A 17,504-nucleotide genomic window follows, 5' to 3' on the forward strand; every position below is an offset into this window, starting at 1 on the left:
AAAAGGTTTGAATGTGGGAAAGTGGAAAACAAAAGTAAGTAGAGGTGAATGGCATTTGTAAATCATGAAGACTTTCAGAAAAGAGTATGATTTTAGTCATAGAACATATATGTCCTATATCCCTGGAGAATTTTGCGCAAACCTTTTTACATATGGCTTTAATTTTTTCCCTAAAATTTACAAAATAGCTTAATTGATGTTTGTGTGCTTGTTTAAACACTATGTTAGAAAGCTAGTGCTAACTAGCTTTCAGTGGATCATTAATGAAAGATCCATGAGATCTGGACTCTGCACTCCTACCACGAGCCCGTTAATGAACTTACACTCATCACACTCAAAGTTATGAAAGGACTGTAAACATCAAACCCATTATCTAATCAACCACCTGCCTCAAGTCCTAGGCATCTAATCTTTTGCCAGTAAAACTTACTCTGAACATAAAGTTCAGCTTGTTACACTGCACAGACCTGCCACCATTTTTATTTAGAAGAGCAGCTCAGTGTCATCTCCTTGTCCAAACTTGATGAAGAAATAAATCTTTGCACCCTTTGAGTTACCCAAGGCATTTTGTTTGGAAAGTGTTCTCTAAGTGCATTTAACAAACAGTTATGGGTGTAAATCCTGCCCTGTGACACGTGAATTTCGCATCTGCCCACACATGGCAGCTTGCGGCATCCTTTGCTCTTCACTTTAGGTATAACCCACATGCATCCTGACCATCATCAATCCTTACATATAAATTTTGTTTCCCAGAAAGTGTCCAGGAAGCCCAGCTGCCATTCTGATTTTGCAAGACAGGCTTCTTGGGAAGAGACATTTGTTTTGAGAAGAAAGGAGAAAGTGCTTGAAGTTGCTTAAATAGGCCAGTAATGGATTATATATGTTACAAATACTAGTAGCTGCTGGATGCTAGAAAGCCTGGTGTACTTACATCCTGTTTGCAGAATTCATATGGTTCTGTTGATGCAATATTGCTACAGTTGGAGCTGCCTGGCAGTAACAGAGTACTCTACAATTTGGCAGACAAAGCAATCCAATTTCTTCCTGTAAGAACATCCCTGTATTTATCATCCAATGCCACTAAGTATTTCTGCTCTTGCTGTTGTAATTTTTCTTTAATTGACCTTCTACATATCATCACCTGGTTTTTGATTTTTAATGCTTTTGAATGCCCCTGCTTTTGCATTTTTAGCCATACTGTAGTGGCATTCAGTTACTCTGCGGGGGTTTTTACTTCTTGGTGCCCCAGCAGCATGGATTACTTCGTTATTGTGGTGTACATGAGCCAAAGGGACACATATGGAAACTTCTTAAAGTGTATGGGCTTGCGAGTGAATTTTAAGGTTATGAATTTTTAATAGGTCTGAAATTTACTCAAATGTGTTCTGCCATTTTTTTTAACTGGGTCTATTTGAATTTTAAAATACCAAAAGGATGAGCTAATATGTGCAAGGAATATAGAGAGCTTTCAAAAACAAATTTTATATACAGTTCATTACCCTTTTCAAGACTATAGGCATCACTACTTCAGGACAAGTCAGTACCTTCCATAGGATATTATATACTCCACGTTGCTTATCTCAGAGATCAACGCAATGTAGGTTACTCTTTAAAAATTTTTCAGAATTAAGAAATGTAAAAAACGAAGCCATAATATTAATTTCACTGGCATACATATCTGACTATCTATCTGCTGTCTAAAATGCCCTAAATATATAGGGCAAGAACGCTGTTTGGAACTTAAGCGTTCATATTTTGTAATGCAAATTTCATAGACTGCAAAGGAGGGAGAATTGTTTTAACTTGGTAGAACTGAATGGGAGATGTGGGCAACATGGAAATTGCCTTTCCTGTAATTTTGGAAGCAGGTACTAAATTCTGCTTAAATTCAAGAGGACAGTTGGTAAAGGCAGCACTGGGCAATAGAATAAGATCAAAGACCTTAAAACTTGCAATGACCCTAATCGTTATGAAAGATGCAGGATTTCTGTGCATGCTCAGAAGCACTGAGGCTTCAAGCATGAATCTTTAACTCCGTTAATCTGTAAGGCCATGGCCCAGATCTTCTGCTAATCACATGCATCAATGTTTAAGCCTGGAGCTCATAGATACACGACAACAAATGGTACCGTGGGGAGGAGAGAACAGTAGGAGGGATGTATTGCACTGAGGGCTCATCAGAGCTTCCTGCTATAGGATGTAACCAAAGTGGAATAAGAAATGGCAGAATAATGATCTGGGCAGGAGGATGAATTTAAGCTTGACTCTCTGAGAAGCAGATTTGCAGCCATAAAAGTGCTCTGAGTGCTTTCAGGAAAGGTTATAATAGAATCGTATCAATTAGTAAAGGTCAGTCTCCAATAGGTAGTTTTCTAGAATTATGCTAGACTACATACTTATCTAAATCTTGTCAAAGTTTGTGTTAAGATTATTTAAACTATTCCTATCTCAGAGCTATGACTATATAGGCAATTTTGAAAAAGATTATATAATGGCGAACAGTAGCAGAAGAGACAATTGGAAATAACAGATCTCGGACGAGATCTGTTAAGAAATGAAATCTTTTTTGTTTTTTCCTTCTTCTGAAGCAGGCAAGATACTTGTGATGTGTTAATGCAATATAAAGTTTTTGTGTTTCAGAAAATGGAATAGATTTTCAGGAAAAATGACTGTCACTTTCAGGTAGAGTACAGATGACATATATAAATTAAGCTTTGAGTCCCAGTATTAAAAGCTGGTGTTTACTGCAGCTCACTTCTGGTTTAGCGTCTGGGAGCCAGGACTGCTTTATATTCCTGTAAGAGTTTACCGCACGTAGTAAATTCAAAGGTTCCAAACACACGCACATAGATAAAATATATACATACAAATATAAATATGCATACATCGATGCATATGCATATACATCTATCTAGCCAAGCCATGATTTGGTCCTTTTAAAAAAATTCCTTACCGGCAAACAGAAAAACACTGCTGTTTTCCTAAGAGGAGCCTCACTGATGAATGCAAATGCACACGGCTGATTTGCACTCACAGACAGGAGCTAATAAGCTGAGTTTTTCATTGCTGCCCATTGGACAGATTCTCGGTTGATTTTTTTTAAAGATTTCATTTTGCTGTTAATTTATCTTAAGATGTTTTCTCCAGGCTGAAATTGAGCTTCATTTCAGCAAAGGCTCTGATTGCTATTTGCATTTAGGAAAGAGGCTCTTGAATGTGCATTACCCAAGTTCCGTTCCATCAAGAGGACTGATGGGTTCCCTAATGCATGGCAATTTTCTCAGGAGCTATGCAATACATTTTGGAGATCTCTCCATGTTTTCAGTAAGCCCTCGGTTCCACTTTCCCCTCACTTAACGCACTTCCCAACAAGCTCTAAATCCCCTTCCTTATGTGTGAGTATTCCCCTTTCCATTCTGTGGTTTTCTGTGATATTTTTACAAACATCCCAACAGACCCCTAACAGCTTTGTGAAGTTCAGTCTCCTGCGCAATTTCTCAGCCTGTCTCTTCCTCTGTGGAATTTCCTGCTTTTTAAGAATATTATAAAACATCAAAATTTGGAGCATCTGACACCATGCGTCTGAGATGTTTGATTTCTGTCTTTGGAATGAACTGCATATTTTGGAAAGTGGAAAGTTGGGCCTGTTGAAAGTTATTTTTCAGCTGGTTGTGAAAATTGGTTACCATTTAACACCTGGGAAAGGAAAAGTGCTTATGGTGGTGCATTCTGTACGTTAATAGTAAGAGTCCTTACAAGACTCGGGTGAGATTAAAAAGTTTCTTCATATGAATCCACCTGAGCTGAAAAACTTAAATTCAATCAAATGTACACCTGAAGGGGAAATCACAGAGTTCCAAACTTAAGCTTTCTGTCTACTTACATCTTAATTTATGAATAAATGCAAGACCCTATGAGAGACGTTGCGCTTCTGTTATATGTGAAAGAGAGATTATTCGTACTTTTAAGTTATATTCTTACATCTCAGCATAGGTAGTCGCACTCATATTTTTTCATTTACAATTTGGAGTTATATGCTTAATTCTGAAATAGGAAAAAAAAAAAGATACAGTGTTCCTCAACACTGTAGAAGAAAATGATCAAATGAAAAATACTATTAGTATTAGCACTATTTGGTTTTATTTATTTAACAACTTTTCTGTGTTTTCTGTGATTAGCATAGAGATGGGACTAAAAGTTTCTGAAATACAGAAGTGAAAATAAAGCTTCAGAAATATCATTCACGTGTATTCACCACATATATGATATTATGTTAATAAGAATTCAGTGCAGTTTTAACACAGAGACTGATAACAAGCATTTGTTCTTCTTTATACATTTATTTTCTTACTGGCTGATAATCTTTTGTGTGTGTTTCTAACTGCCACTTCCTCCTTTTCCAGTGCCTGAATTGCTTTTATATACTTTCATCCCCTTTGCTTGATTTGCCATTCTTGATTTCCCTCATCTTTTACAAAATTTGTTTGCAATGTTTTCTTTACATTTGTGAGTTTTGCTGTCCTGTGCAATTTTCTTTCTGTTCTGCATATGTATATGAATTCTGGTTTTTTTTTCTGTTACCTTTTCTTCGTCCTTTGGCATTCCTGTTCAGATGGTGGCTTTTCAGGGATACAGACTTCAATGTTGAAAAAGGAAAAAAAAAAAAAGTGACAGATCTAGTCTTTCCTACTGTTATAAATCCTCAAAATCGCTTAAATTGTTGTGTAAGCCTTTAGCTCAGTCTTTTGAAGTATTCTGTGAAATTGTTTGTGATGGGTATTAGACAAATCCGTGTGTCAAATACATGCAGGTGAGATAATGTGTGTTTGTAAATATTTCATTTCTCTCCCTATTTCTGGAAAAAGTTGCCTCTCATCAGCATATTACAGAACTAACACCAGTCTTTCTTGGGGCAACTCTCTATTTCTGAAAGAATAATAATAATTTTTGGTGATGTTTATGTTGACCTTACTTACACTTCTCTAACTTTAGGCACGTGTGTTATAGCAACAGAGGATCGTTTCTTAATTCTGTCAACAGAATTCAGTGGCAGTCACTGTCTGTTACTGTGTCTGTAATGAACAGTGAGATGTGGATTTCTGCTGGAATTGCCAGGTACCTGCATGGAAGCTAATAAGAGAAACTTAAAAGATACCATGCATTTTTTTCTTCTGTTTCTATCAAGGAGCCATTTGCAAGTTTATATGTCAATGTATGCATGCCAATGCATAAGTCCGAGGCAGTGTGTTACTGCAAATAAATAATATCTCAGATATTTTGGAAAGCACCCTGATACAGTTGCACAGAAAGGAAATTTTGTTATGAATAAGACTTATGGATTTATTAATTAAATTGTCTTTCTAGTACTGTTCATGTGTTCATTATTTTAGAACGTATTTGTTTCGTGTTCTGAAGAAAAGGTTCCAGTGCTGGAGAAATGCTATTTTGCACTCATGTCACAATTTGTATCCATTTTAGTGCAGTTATGCAATACTGAATATCTCCAGTTACTGGTGATTCTTACTCTATATGATTACGAAATTTATTAACAGAATTTATAAAGCTTCTTTCACCCCAAATATTTAAACATTGCATATAAATTGATCCCTTTATACATCAGTAAAAAGTGCGAAGCTTTAATCAGAATACTCATAGTATAGAACAAAATTTGTTACATAAATAGTTTAGGAAGGAAAAATACGTGTTGATGACTTTTGTTGCAACAAAAAGTTTCTATCTATCTGCTTTGGCATCTTTACATTGAGCGGTAGATTGAAAGCGCCACAAACAACTGTGATTAGTGTATAAAGTCACTGTATCCATCCACGGCACATCACACACATTCTTAAAACATGGAAATAGGAGAGATTGCCTATCATCAGGAGCCTGTTCAGTAGATCATCACAAGTTCTTACACAGGAGATAAGAGAGTTAAGGATGTGACAGAGCTCAGTGAACCACCACGGAGTGGTGCAGAAATTCTGGGAGGCATTATAGTCTAAAGGACAACACAGTGAATTCTCTGTACTTGGAGCTTCTTCAGTGTCAAGAGTGATCAGAACTAGGAGGCTGCCAAGATAGCTTAAAAGCCTTTTTGCAGTCTTTCAGCCTTTCTTACCTGTGGGTTACATGGTAATCTGACACCTGGAGAAGTGTAGGATTTCAGAGGTATATTTTTAGCTCCAGCAAATGAGGAGAACCCCCTTTTTGCTTTATGTCAAAGATCGTAGTTCCAGGAACCCTACAGATTGCCACAACAGTTTGGGTTGCTCTAGGTTAATCATAGTGTCACTTACCTTCTGCCAAATTGCTTTGAGTATTTATATTTCCCTAGAAATTCTGCCATTCAAACAAGAACTGTGCTTGAACATGATTAGCTTCTGAAATGTAAAACTTCTAAGATTTATGAGAAAGACTTATTTTCTCATGAATGAATGTAACTTTTTCATTTCAGATTTCAGCACAGCTTCCCCGAAAAACAAATTATGAATTCCTTTTCCTGGAATTAAAAAAAAAAAAAAGAATTGGATTGAGAACATCCTAACTTTCCTATAAAATTGGAGCAGATTCACAAAATAAAAACTAAATTTAAAGCCATTTTTCAAAGTTCTTAAAAATTCACTACCTATTTTTTCACAGCATTAATAATACCATGTGTCATAGCCATTGCAGTGCTCTTTGGAAACTTTACCTTAATGCTTAAGAAAAATTATTTTAGTGACACAAGACATCAAGTAGTATGGTTCAGTAGCTTCCTGAAATAATCACTTGGGCTTCTAGCCAGACAGGTATGTGAATAATAAACCTCGCTTCTTCTACTCTCTTAGAATAGAAAAAATGGTCTCTTAGAACAGAAAAAATAATCTCAATTTTTTCTGCCCGTTTAAAAGTTGCAGATGGGTGCAGGAACGGTTTGACAGAATTCTGCTTTAAGAACATTTCGATATATATCTACTCTTAAATTTTTTATGAGCAGTGGTTCAAGAAAGCTAAGTATCTAACAGAAGGAATTGTCTAAAAAGAATGGAATAGCAGAAGAAATTATCTTGCATGCTTTCTTTATTGGACTACAGTCACATTTAGCTTTAGTGCGAGCATTTGATGTCATTCCAATTACAGCAATCTATAGAGAAAAAAATGTTTTGTTATATACTCACAAATAATTAAATATTGGAGCAGGTTTCCATGACATCCAAGTTACGTGCAAAGAGTGCCTCATAATGGAGATGTAGTTGTTCTTGTTATTATACCAGACTGTATTGTGAAGAGAGGCATATTAGATAGAACAAGTAAGAATGAGAGTCATACTGAACGGAATAATTTGCCTACTGGAAGCTTGAATCAGTATAATACTTTCTCTTTGATTTTTGAGATTCACTTTTGAATTTGATACAGGAGTAATAAGAAATCATAAGAGTTGCCTTCAACTGCTTACAGCCGGAATCTGAAGGGAAAAGTTGGGAAGTTCAGCTATATTCTGTCTAGCAGCTCTCTGCTGGCATCCATTCTGTGTCCTTCATTGTGTCAGTGAATAGACCACAGGACTTCATGACTTATAAAGTATTTGTGGGTTAGTAAAAATCTCATTTAACGAAGATAAAAGTGAAACAATCAGCAACATCACAGAACCTTGTGGGTTTTTGTAGAAAATAAAATCCATCACAAATAATATTCCACTTTCTGGAAAAGGTTTTGAACATTTTTTACAATAAAAAAAGATGGTTTAAGCTTCTCTTTGGCAGAGCACTTTTAATAACAACTGTTCATTTCAGAAAATTATTAAGAATCCAAGTTTTAAAACGAGATTTTTTTAAAGTCCCTTATATTATTGATATCCAAAAGATGCCCACTGTAGTGATATGTATTGTGAACCTATGAATCAAAATTTCATATATTAATATGCAATTAACTTTATAAAATGTATTTTCAATAAAATAAAATTCCTCTAAAATCGTTCAAACATTGCAGGTTTAATTATTACAAGAATTGTAAGGCCTGAAAAATGGAAATATGTAGTAACTTTTTTGAAGTTAATTTTGTACAAAACTTTATATTTGAAGTTCTTCTTTAAAGAGGCCAAACCCCAATGGTACAACAATGTTCTGAAGAGGTTTTTTTTAGTTAATGTAGACAAGCAACTCAATGTAAGCTTCTGGAGCAAAATGATAAATGTGATTTCTGTGTGTCTGAACAAGAAAGCTGGAAGACAGTTTCATTTCTGTGTACACTGTTGATTGTGATATCGGTTGTACTGTATTGCATTGTGTACTGCTGTGCACTGGAGCAGTACCTAAAAAGTGCAAAAGATGAAAGGTATAATTTAAAAAAATCCTCAAAGAAATTGGTGTTTGTTTTTTTTTAAGAAAGGTTTGCAGAAAGATGCTTCAGGAATTCGGACTCTCTGCTTTTTTTCTAAAATATGACTGAGGTCATTATAGTTTATACGAAGGTAACACATATCTTTAATGAGGAGAAATACTGGACACAGAGGAGGTTTCTTTAGCTCAACAGAGACCAGCATGTTAGAACCAGTGGCTGAAGGCTGTAACCAGATCATCTGAATTGGTAATAAACCAAAAAAGCTGTAACAGTAATGATGATTATAATTGGTGCAAACTACCAATTGAAGTGGTGTCTTCTTCACGTGTTGCTGTGTTGCAATTAGACTGCATATTCTTTCTAGAAAGGATTCTCAAGACAGGCATAACTTATTAGGCTTAGTGCAGTTGTAACTGCAGGAAATATAAAGATCTGAGATAAACAGAAGAGATTAAACTCTAATGTTGCATGTCTACCATATGTTGCCAAGTGATAAATTGGCATACGTTCTTATTATCAGGAAATCTCTACATCTTAGATGCCATCATTCTTAGGTCCTAAAATAGAAAATAGTGAATAAACTGATAAAATATATCGTTTTTTCTTGCTGTAATACATTCTTACCTAAATGAGTCTGTGAATCAGATAGTATCTGTATTGGCTGATTAATATATAAACAAGTTATTATCAACAGCCAATAAACCGCCTTCTCTGGGGAGCTGCTAAGCAAAATTTTATTTTCTACAGGGACTGGGGATTGTTTGTTTAAGGCTGTAATAAGGCTGTAATATTAAGTAATGCAATACTAGAAAGATATATCATCCTTCAAGGGACCTTGGTTATAAAGTTAAGAAAACAGTCTTATCCCTACAAGTACTTGATTGCAGCAGAAAAACAAATATATTTACCAGTAAAAGAAACATTAATTCCCCTCCAAAATTCATATAAATATTTTACAATTACCTAATTTCTCAAAACCTAAATTGATTATAAATAGTTTATGTGTTTTTTTCTGTATCTGTAACCTGCAGGACTGTTTAATCATATCCTGTCTGACTCTTGCTCTGCAGTACTGTAGATATACAGTGCATCAGTGCCCCCTGCAGCCTTGAAACACTAGCGTAACATTTGAAAAAATATGCTACTGATCCTTGTTGAAGTAACTATTTAGAAAAAGAACAGCTTTAAATCCTGTTGTATCCTTTCCTTTTTTCTCCTTCCTTCTTTAAAAGTGAAATCACAGCTCTTGGGTAAAGAGAAAATGCTTGAGAAAATTAACCTAAAATTCAAGACAGATCATGATATATTCATGAGAATAAAAAATCCTTTTTTTCCCCCCCAAAGAATTAGCATATGAAAAGCAGAAAACAGAAGCATAAGCAATTCAGAATATTTGTGTAAACTTTAAAATGAATAGTTACAAAAAGAAAGTCTGGCTCTCGGAAGATTAAATTCTGTAATGTGTTGAATGTTCAGAGTATACAGAAATCACTGGTTTGTCTGTGCAAAACTGCAGTAGGTATACACGCATACTTTTGACAATTCACTCAAAATCACACAGACAATATAAAGATAAGTTTGAGGTTTGTGTCCTCTCCTTTAGCTCCTACTAACATCTTTCTCGAGTCATTGGTAAATTTCTAGAAACAGTATTAGTCGTGGGTTTGAGGATTTTGTTTGAAGCTCTGACGCTTAAAGAAAGCAGTGGTTGGTCATAGCAACAGTAGAAGTCTGAAGTAATTTATCTATGTATGGGTAAAAGGAAGGATTTCATCTCATAAAATCCTGAGCTGTGAAAGTTACAGTGTCAGAAAGAGGATATGAACATAAATGAATTGAACTTCAAAAAACCCACTTGTCTCTATGAGAAGAAGACAAGAACCTGTTGAGACATACATGCTCCAGGCCAGCTCTCTGAAGTCAGATTTCCCCATTTTCCTCTCTCCATCCACACTAAAACTAAGAGGTAGATAGCAGAAGAAGATGCTGTGCTACTAGTACTCATACAAGGTCCTAGTTGACACAAAAGTGTGAGTTAGCATTTCTTAACCATCAGAACAGTTCCTTATACAAATAACAAGATGTAATATGAAATTTTTACATGTGTATGGAGCAAGGCTGAAGGCCAAATGACATTAGCCAATTGAAAATGCAGTAATTTCTTCGAACAAACTGCCTAACGCGGGTGTTACAAAATTGAGTGAGTGGTGTGTGAAAACAAAGGGAAGTGGTTAGATCTCTTGAGTTTCTGGGCAGTATAAACACAAGTGTAACATCAATAACTGGCTTCCAGGATTTACCAATTACAAAATCCATTTCATAAACCAGAAGACATAAAATAGTCTTGACTGAATTAAAGTATACGAAAGAAATTCACCAGACTTCAGAACTCTTCAGTGGCAAGATGGTTCTACTTGCAAATAAGATTAATTTTATTTAAAGTAAATATTTTTTTTTCCTTCAGAATAAATTTCCAATGTAAACAGAGTAAGGTAAATTCTCTAATTTGGGAATATGGCCATATAATTAAGCCTTTGTCAGTTTTTCATCACACTTGACTAATTGAAGGAACTTATTATTTTTTACTAAAAAAGGTGTATTTGTACCTCCTAAGCCCTACTAAACCCTTTGCAAATGGCAAAGGACAATCTGCTTTCCATGGTGGGTTTTATTTTCGTCATTTAAATCAAAAGGTTAGATAGCACAACAAAGTAATCTATCTCTTAACCTCCTGATTGTGTTTCAGATGATAGCTATCATAAAAAGATTGTTTTGTTGATACGATTATGAGGATTCGGCTGGTATTCTTATACCCGATCTGCTTTGAGATAATGACCCTGTTAAAAGACTAATATGGATGCTTTAAATAGGTGCTTTTCATGACTTCGGTTATGAATGGCAGAAAAATGTAGTGCAATCCGAAGCTAACACTAGAAGTATTCATTCTGCTATTGAGAATATTCTCCCAGTTTTGCCTCAGGTTTCCCTTTGTCTCTTGCTTTGTACTTGTTTTGTACTTTGTAACTTGTTTTGTAGCTGGAAAGATCAATGACTTTGCCAACTGGCATTGCCTAGTCCCGAGTCATAACCGGGTCCTTAAAGCTCCAATGACACAGCATTTGGGTTCAGATAGCGTTTATGGTAACCAAAAGCTGTTAGGATCAATGGATACAAAATATCAATTCATTTAAATGTTACCTGGAACAGGTTGAGCACCTGATAATTTCAATATAACATACTTTTAGTTTAACGTGTTCTCTGCTTGCCTGTGATCTTGCCTTTCGGCTGATAAGAAGAGGGGAGGGTATGAATAATCCATTTTTAGCATTTTTCTGTTAAGTAATCCAGGACAAGAAAAGGCAGCTCCTTAATTATTCCTAGTCCCGACCAAAACTGAATAGTTTAGGGCAGTGCAGTGGCATGTTGTTCTTCTGCTGCATTTGATCTTGGTTCCTGTGCAGACAGTTTTGAGTACTGTTCCGCAAGTTGAAAGGAAAGACAGAAACCTGCTGACAAGGCATCTGGAGTTTCCTTTCCTTATTTCTTGTTTGTGAACTGTTACGCTTTTCTTCCAGTTGTTCACACTAATAATAAAACTTCCCAGTTTCAGTCCTGATAATGCTGCCTGTTACTATCTCTCCATGTTTTATGATTTTGCTAAACGAGAGACACATTCTCTTACTAATGTTGAAGTTGCATCAGTCTCTTCATTGCAAACTTAAATTGCTTAAAGGTTTAGGTTGTAACAGGGTAAAATAAGCTCTGTTCTTTGCTGTAAAGGCATGCAATTCATAGGGAATGCTTTTAGGACATGTTTTGAATTCCTAAAAATGTGGTGGTTTTCAGTTATATAACCAAAACACACATGATTTTAAGTGTGACATATTAACTAGAAGCAGGAATTTGTCCTTATTCATCAAAGTTAATTTGTTCAGTTCCATCTCTAGTCAGTGGAGCAAGGTGAACACCTATCTTACAGCGGGATGAACTGGAGATGCCTCTCTCTGCCTATAGATTGTCTATAGGGACAACCAAGGTGATCAGCTCAGGCAGGTTTCCAAACTCTTAGGCAGATAATCTTTGGCAAAGTGAATTCTGTCCTAAGGGTTTTATTGGCAGATGAAATGTCTTCAAATATTTAGAAAGGAAAAAGCTATTTTGGGTGGCATTTCGATGCCTTGGAGAATTTGGAATTGAAGAGAGATTGAACATGAGGTCGTAAGTATTGGACATGTTAATTACTTTGTTATTCATTGTTCTTGTTTCTGCTGTCACTGTCATTGTTACAGTATTTGTTCACTCTCAAGTATTGCGAGAGTCCTCACTACAAAAACACATTGTGGCCAAAATCCAAATAGTTTTCCAATTGCACGAGAGAAAAATATTCTGCACTCCAGCATTTTACAACCCTGCTTTAGGAAAATCCCATCAATAAGAACTTTGTTTAGCATACCCTTACAGTCATTCCATGCTAATATGAGAAAGAAGAAAAGACATCTACCAGCATTGCCTCTTACACTAGGACACTCTAAAATGTTATACAGCTGTAGGGAAAAAAAATGGATTAAATTTTAAACAATAGCAGGCAGCAGATAATGCGACACACATGCACACAAATATCCAAAATTAAACTTGTGAATTCTCAAAACAGTAGTCTCCTAGTTGATAGTTGCAATCAGTATGAGGTGGCTGTAAATTTTGATAATGTCTGGGCCAAACAGTAGTAACACATCCTGAAACCTCCAATTAATAAAGAGACATGAGACAAAAGCACCATTCATGAGGCTGATCTCACATCGTGCTTCTGCACAGAGAGACTATTCTGATTGGGAAAAATGGGTGCAGGGGGCTCTGGAGAGAAAAGTGAGTGCTGAAAAATATGAGGTCCTGAAAAGAAGATGTGGTCTTGAACAAAAGAAGGGGGCCAGGAAAGAAGGAGGTAAACATCCTGGCTGGAGGAAAGATCCTGGAAGTGGGGGAAGGTAGTGAAGATGAGAAAGATGCGTGGAGATGAATACCAGGGGATGCACAGGAGCCGTGGCTGGTAACCGTCAGGACCAGTTGCTATGAGCAGTGTGAATCAACATGACTTTCCACTCAAGCCTCCCAGACCGGCAGCAACCTCCCTGCTGGGAAGGAAAGTGGAAGCCTAGTGAACATAACAAGGCATGGGGTGGCGTGAGGACGTGAGGGAGTGTGTGAGATAATCAAGCAGGGTAAAAGCTCTAATATCATCAGTTCTTAAGTAAACTCCAGTACCCAGATCAACTACGGGCTGTTGTTTACTCTCTCATCTGTGACACATGCTTTATTGACTACAAAATCATTTTTTCCTCATAGAAAAAAAATGTACATAAAGGCTTATTATTTTAGTTCCCTATATATTACCTTGTGAAATACTATTCAGGAAGTTTTCAGTAGTATATTTTTTCACCCTGTTAATATCACAGGGGGTTTTTGACCTGTCATATTTACAACGTTCTTCCTTATGCACTCAATGAGAATGCAGTAATATTTTAATTAAATGCCAGATTACTGATGAATAAATGATGTTTGTGTTTATGCATGCCAGCCATTCTCCAGCATTAAGATATAATTAGAAATTAAGTCTGGAAGAAAGACTAGGTAATACACAACAGTACTGTGCAATTTTAACTCTTTCTGTACTAATAATTTCCATACGTCTGTCTTATCTTGCCTGCAGGCCAGCTCTCGTGCTAATTTCAATATTGTGTGATACAAAATGTGTTTTTATATTCCCATCTCTCTCCAGTCACACAGTCTTTGAATAGCAAAATGCTTTCTATCCAGCGAGAACTGTTTTCAGCACATAGGGAAACAAATGCAAAAAGAGATTAAGGACTCTGTCTGTGAAAATTACGTAGATGCCTAAACTATTCTGGCATCTAAAAAGAAAAGTATGTACTTTCAAAACTGCGTTTTATCTGTAATGTAGTCAGGGTGCATTGAAGTTCCAGCCTGACAAATTTCTGGAAGCACTTTGATTCTCTTGAGAGACCCCCTCACTCCTATTAGGGTCTGAGAATGCCTCTACTCATCCTTCATTAGTGTGTCTTTCAGAGGGCAAGATCTACTAGGCATGTGCAGAAGAAATTGCGATGAGGCTGTGCAAGACACGTCCAATGGTAATACATACTTGCTTTTCCTTTTTATTCTGCAGATCAATGATAAGAGAACTGTTGTGGTATATGAGATACTTGACTTCATTTGTGAGATACTTGACTTCATTTGTGTCCTCAGCTTGATGGAATTATAAACTTGCCAGTCTGCTACCAGAAGTGCTGTAAGAACTCCCCAAACCAATCCCCAGACAGTCCCCTTCTGTCCTTCATAGAACAAGCATCCATTGGGTCGAGTGGAGAAAGGAAAAGTGTTCGCATATGGTTCCCCATCCCTTGGGTTAGAAGATTCACCTGAGTACAGACTTGGATTTTTACACCATAATAATTGGTTTTTTTAATCTATGTCTTGAAGCATTTCACTTTCTTTCTTGGTGAGGCAGGGCTCTAGCCATCTGGAGAATCTTCACTGTGGGCAAAGACCAAAGGTTTGGCTACAACAATCCCGATAATTGCAATGCAGAACTCTTGCCTGACATGAATTATTATTTAGGAAGTCAATTGCATAGTCAGGATCTAGAAGTAATTCTCTTTTATCCCTCACAGACACATTGTGCGATAATCATCCATAGGTAGATCATCCATTTTGGAGTCTAAATTATGGCTGGCATCATAGAAGTGGAAGAATGTCTTTAGCCCTTGCAGCTAGAGAGAAGCCTTGGTAAACAGTAGTGACTCCATTCTGCAATTGTGATTTTTTTAGATACCTCTCTTGGCACCTCTGTTACAGGAACTCAATTTACCCAGTACAATTTACTCAGCCATTTAGGACTGGGACAGAAAGGTTATATTCTAATCTTGCAGAGGCTTTTCAGAAGGACAAATAGTGCCATGTTAAAAAAAAAAAAAACAACAAACCCAACAAACATTTCTGATCTGCTGAGAGAATCTTCAAGGAGGGAATGAAAGTACTTTGCCCTTTCAAAACCACTAGTTTCAAGAAACAAAAGCATCATTCAACAAAAAGATGCAGTACTCGGGCATTTCAAGTGCCGTTTTTCTGAATAGCAGCTAAAAGGAAACTGGAAAGTGGTTTTCTAACTGTGACTTTTGACTAAATGCAAAATGGAAAGCTGCAGTGTAGACAGATTCAAGATTTGCCTAAACATCAGAAAGTTTAAGATTTGCACATTGGTCCACTCCGTGCTCAGTAGCTTTGATTGCTCTTCCTTTTTTTGAGTTTGATGTTTGGATGGTAGAAAGTCGAGAGGCTTAAAAGGGAGGATGGGGAAGGCTATGAAACAGCAAAACCAAACCAAAGTGAAGATTGGTGTGAACAACGGAGAGATTCTATGCTCAGTTCTGCGAGCAAGGCAAGTAAAAAGAGGACTGGGTTTGGTACAGAAATTCAGTTCTATCAAAAACATTATTTGTCATGACCTAAACTTAGGGACTAAGAGGGGTTTTTTCAAATGTCATCTAAGGAAGGCTCACTTCAATGTCTTGTTTAGGAAGGCTTTTGCTGTTACACTTTCACCATAAATATTGTTGCTGCAAATTCTGTGTCACGTTAACTTATTTATCTGTTGCAAAGTCTATGGAATCTACATGCTTTAAAGCAAACAGAGCAGGAATATGCCTCTTAGTACCCATATTTCCTTTTCCCCTTTCCCGTCTCTTTCCGTACCTGACATTTCTTCCCGTATCTGGCACTGCTGTGCATCCTGGAGTTCATGATATTTTCTCTGTATTTGTAAATGAAGCTTTCATAAACTTCATTATGTCTGTTAATTGCATTCTCACATCTTTATGTATTGTATATCGAATATATTATTTGCATTGCTAAGAGTTTGCACCATTAAATGAGATGCTGTGCGTGCAAAAGCAGTTGCAAATGATGTTATACCAACTGCGAATTTTTAACTGGAAAGCTGCAACTACAGTGTCACTGAGTTCTGCTACCAAATCTTGTGCCTAGTAGGAGGGAGAAGCTGGGCTCATAGCCTGGAACACACATCGAGAGTTGAATTTTTTAAAGAGATAAGCCTGATCAAAAGTCATGTCTGTTAGGAAAACAGACACCTGATTCTTTCAAATAAAACAAGGAGTGGGATGGGTGAGGAAATAAGATTCAGATATAAACCGCTGAACAAAAATAATCCCTCTCTGGTGATCTCTTAAATTGTTTTCTCAATTACTGTGTCGAGCGATTTAAGTGGTTTCTCCAGTAGGGTAAGTGTGTAGCTATACTGGTCTGTGGATGCATCGAAATCAGTGAAATGCCATTTAAAGTATTCTTCTTGACATGGTTGTGAACAGTGAAATAAGCAGTCTGTGAAAGGCTTTGTTCATTCTTGCCAAATTACACGCAAGGTACTAGCTTTTTATTCCTGTTCAAACTGACATTTCCATGAAGTGCAGTTGTTTTCAGTTTCATAAGGTTTTGAACTGGTATTCTACCATGCATGCTAATGACCTCGAAAAATCTTTCTTTTGGCTCCAAAATCTAAAATATTTGCTTAAAATAATAGTCTGTCATAGCCCAAGAAAAATGGCATGTACACACTTCTCCACCAAGGAAGATTGCAAATAAAAGCAGTTGCTTCCCAGCACAAATCACTTTATTGACAAGCTAAAAATACAAACTTCCTTATCAAACTCCTATCAGATAAGGCTAAATCCTTTACTTCAGTAATAAAATGTTAAGTGCGTAAGTACCAGAAGATATAGGCAGTGGAGATGTTATCACATCATTGGGACTCCCGTGCCATCACCTGTCTCATCAGCCTACTCCAGGAAAAATGTCAGAGTGCTTCTGCAGACATGGCTGCCATCAGCCTGATAATGAAGTACTTTTGGGACAAGCTTGCTCTCTTTGCAGGTCTCAGTTTGAAGTCCATTGTACAGATAGATCACCCCAATGGAAAAAAAAAAAACAACTTTTTTTCTTGTAGTGGAATTTCTTGTATTTCATTCTGTCTCCATTGCCATTGTCTGTGTCCAAGGCCATGTGCTTTCACTGGCCACCAGCAAGAAGATTATGGCTCCATCTTCTCCCCTCCCTTCCGCCTCAGGTATTTATACAAATTGACGCTTATAAATACT

The 17,504-nt window shown here is 36.6% G+C and overlaps 1 protein-coding gene across 1 annotated transcript in view; it reads left to right on the plus strand.

The window, feature by feature from the left end:
• The window catches only part of EYS (eyes shut homolog), an 875,293-nt gene that overhangs the window by 624,884 nt on the left and 232,905 nt on the right, over nucleotides 1-17,504 (plus strand). The gene's annotated exons all lie outside the window — the stretch shown is intronic.

Source organism: Larus michahellis, chromosome 3 (assembly GCF_964199755.1).
Source record: "Larus michahellis chromosome 3, bLarMic1.1, whole genome shotgun sequence".
Lineage (NCBI taxonomy): Eukaryota > Metazoa > Chordata > Aves > Charadriiformes > Laridae > Larus > Larus michahellis.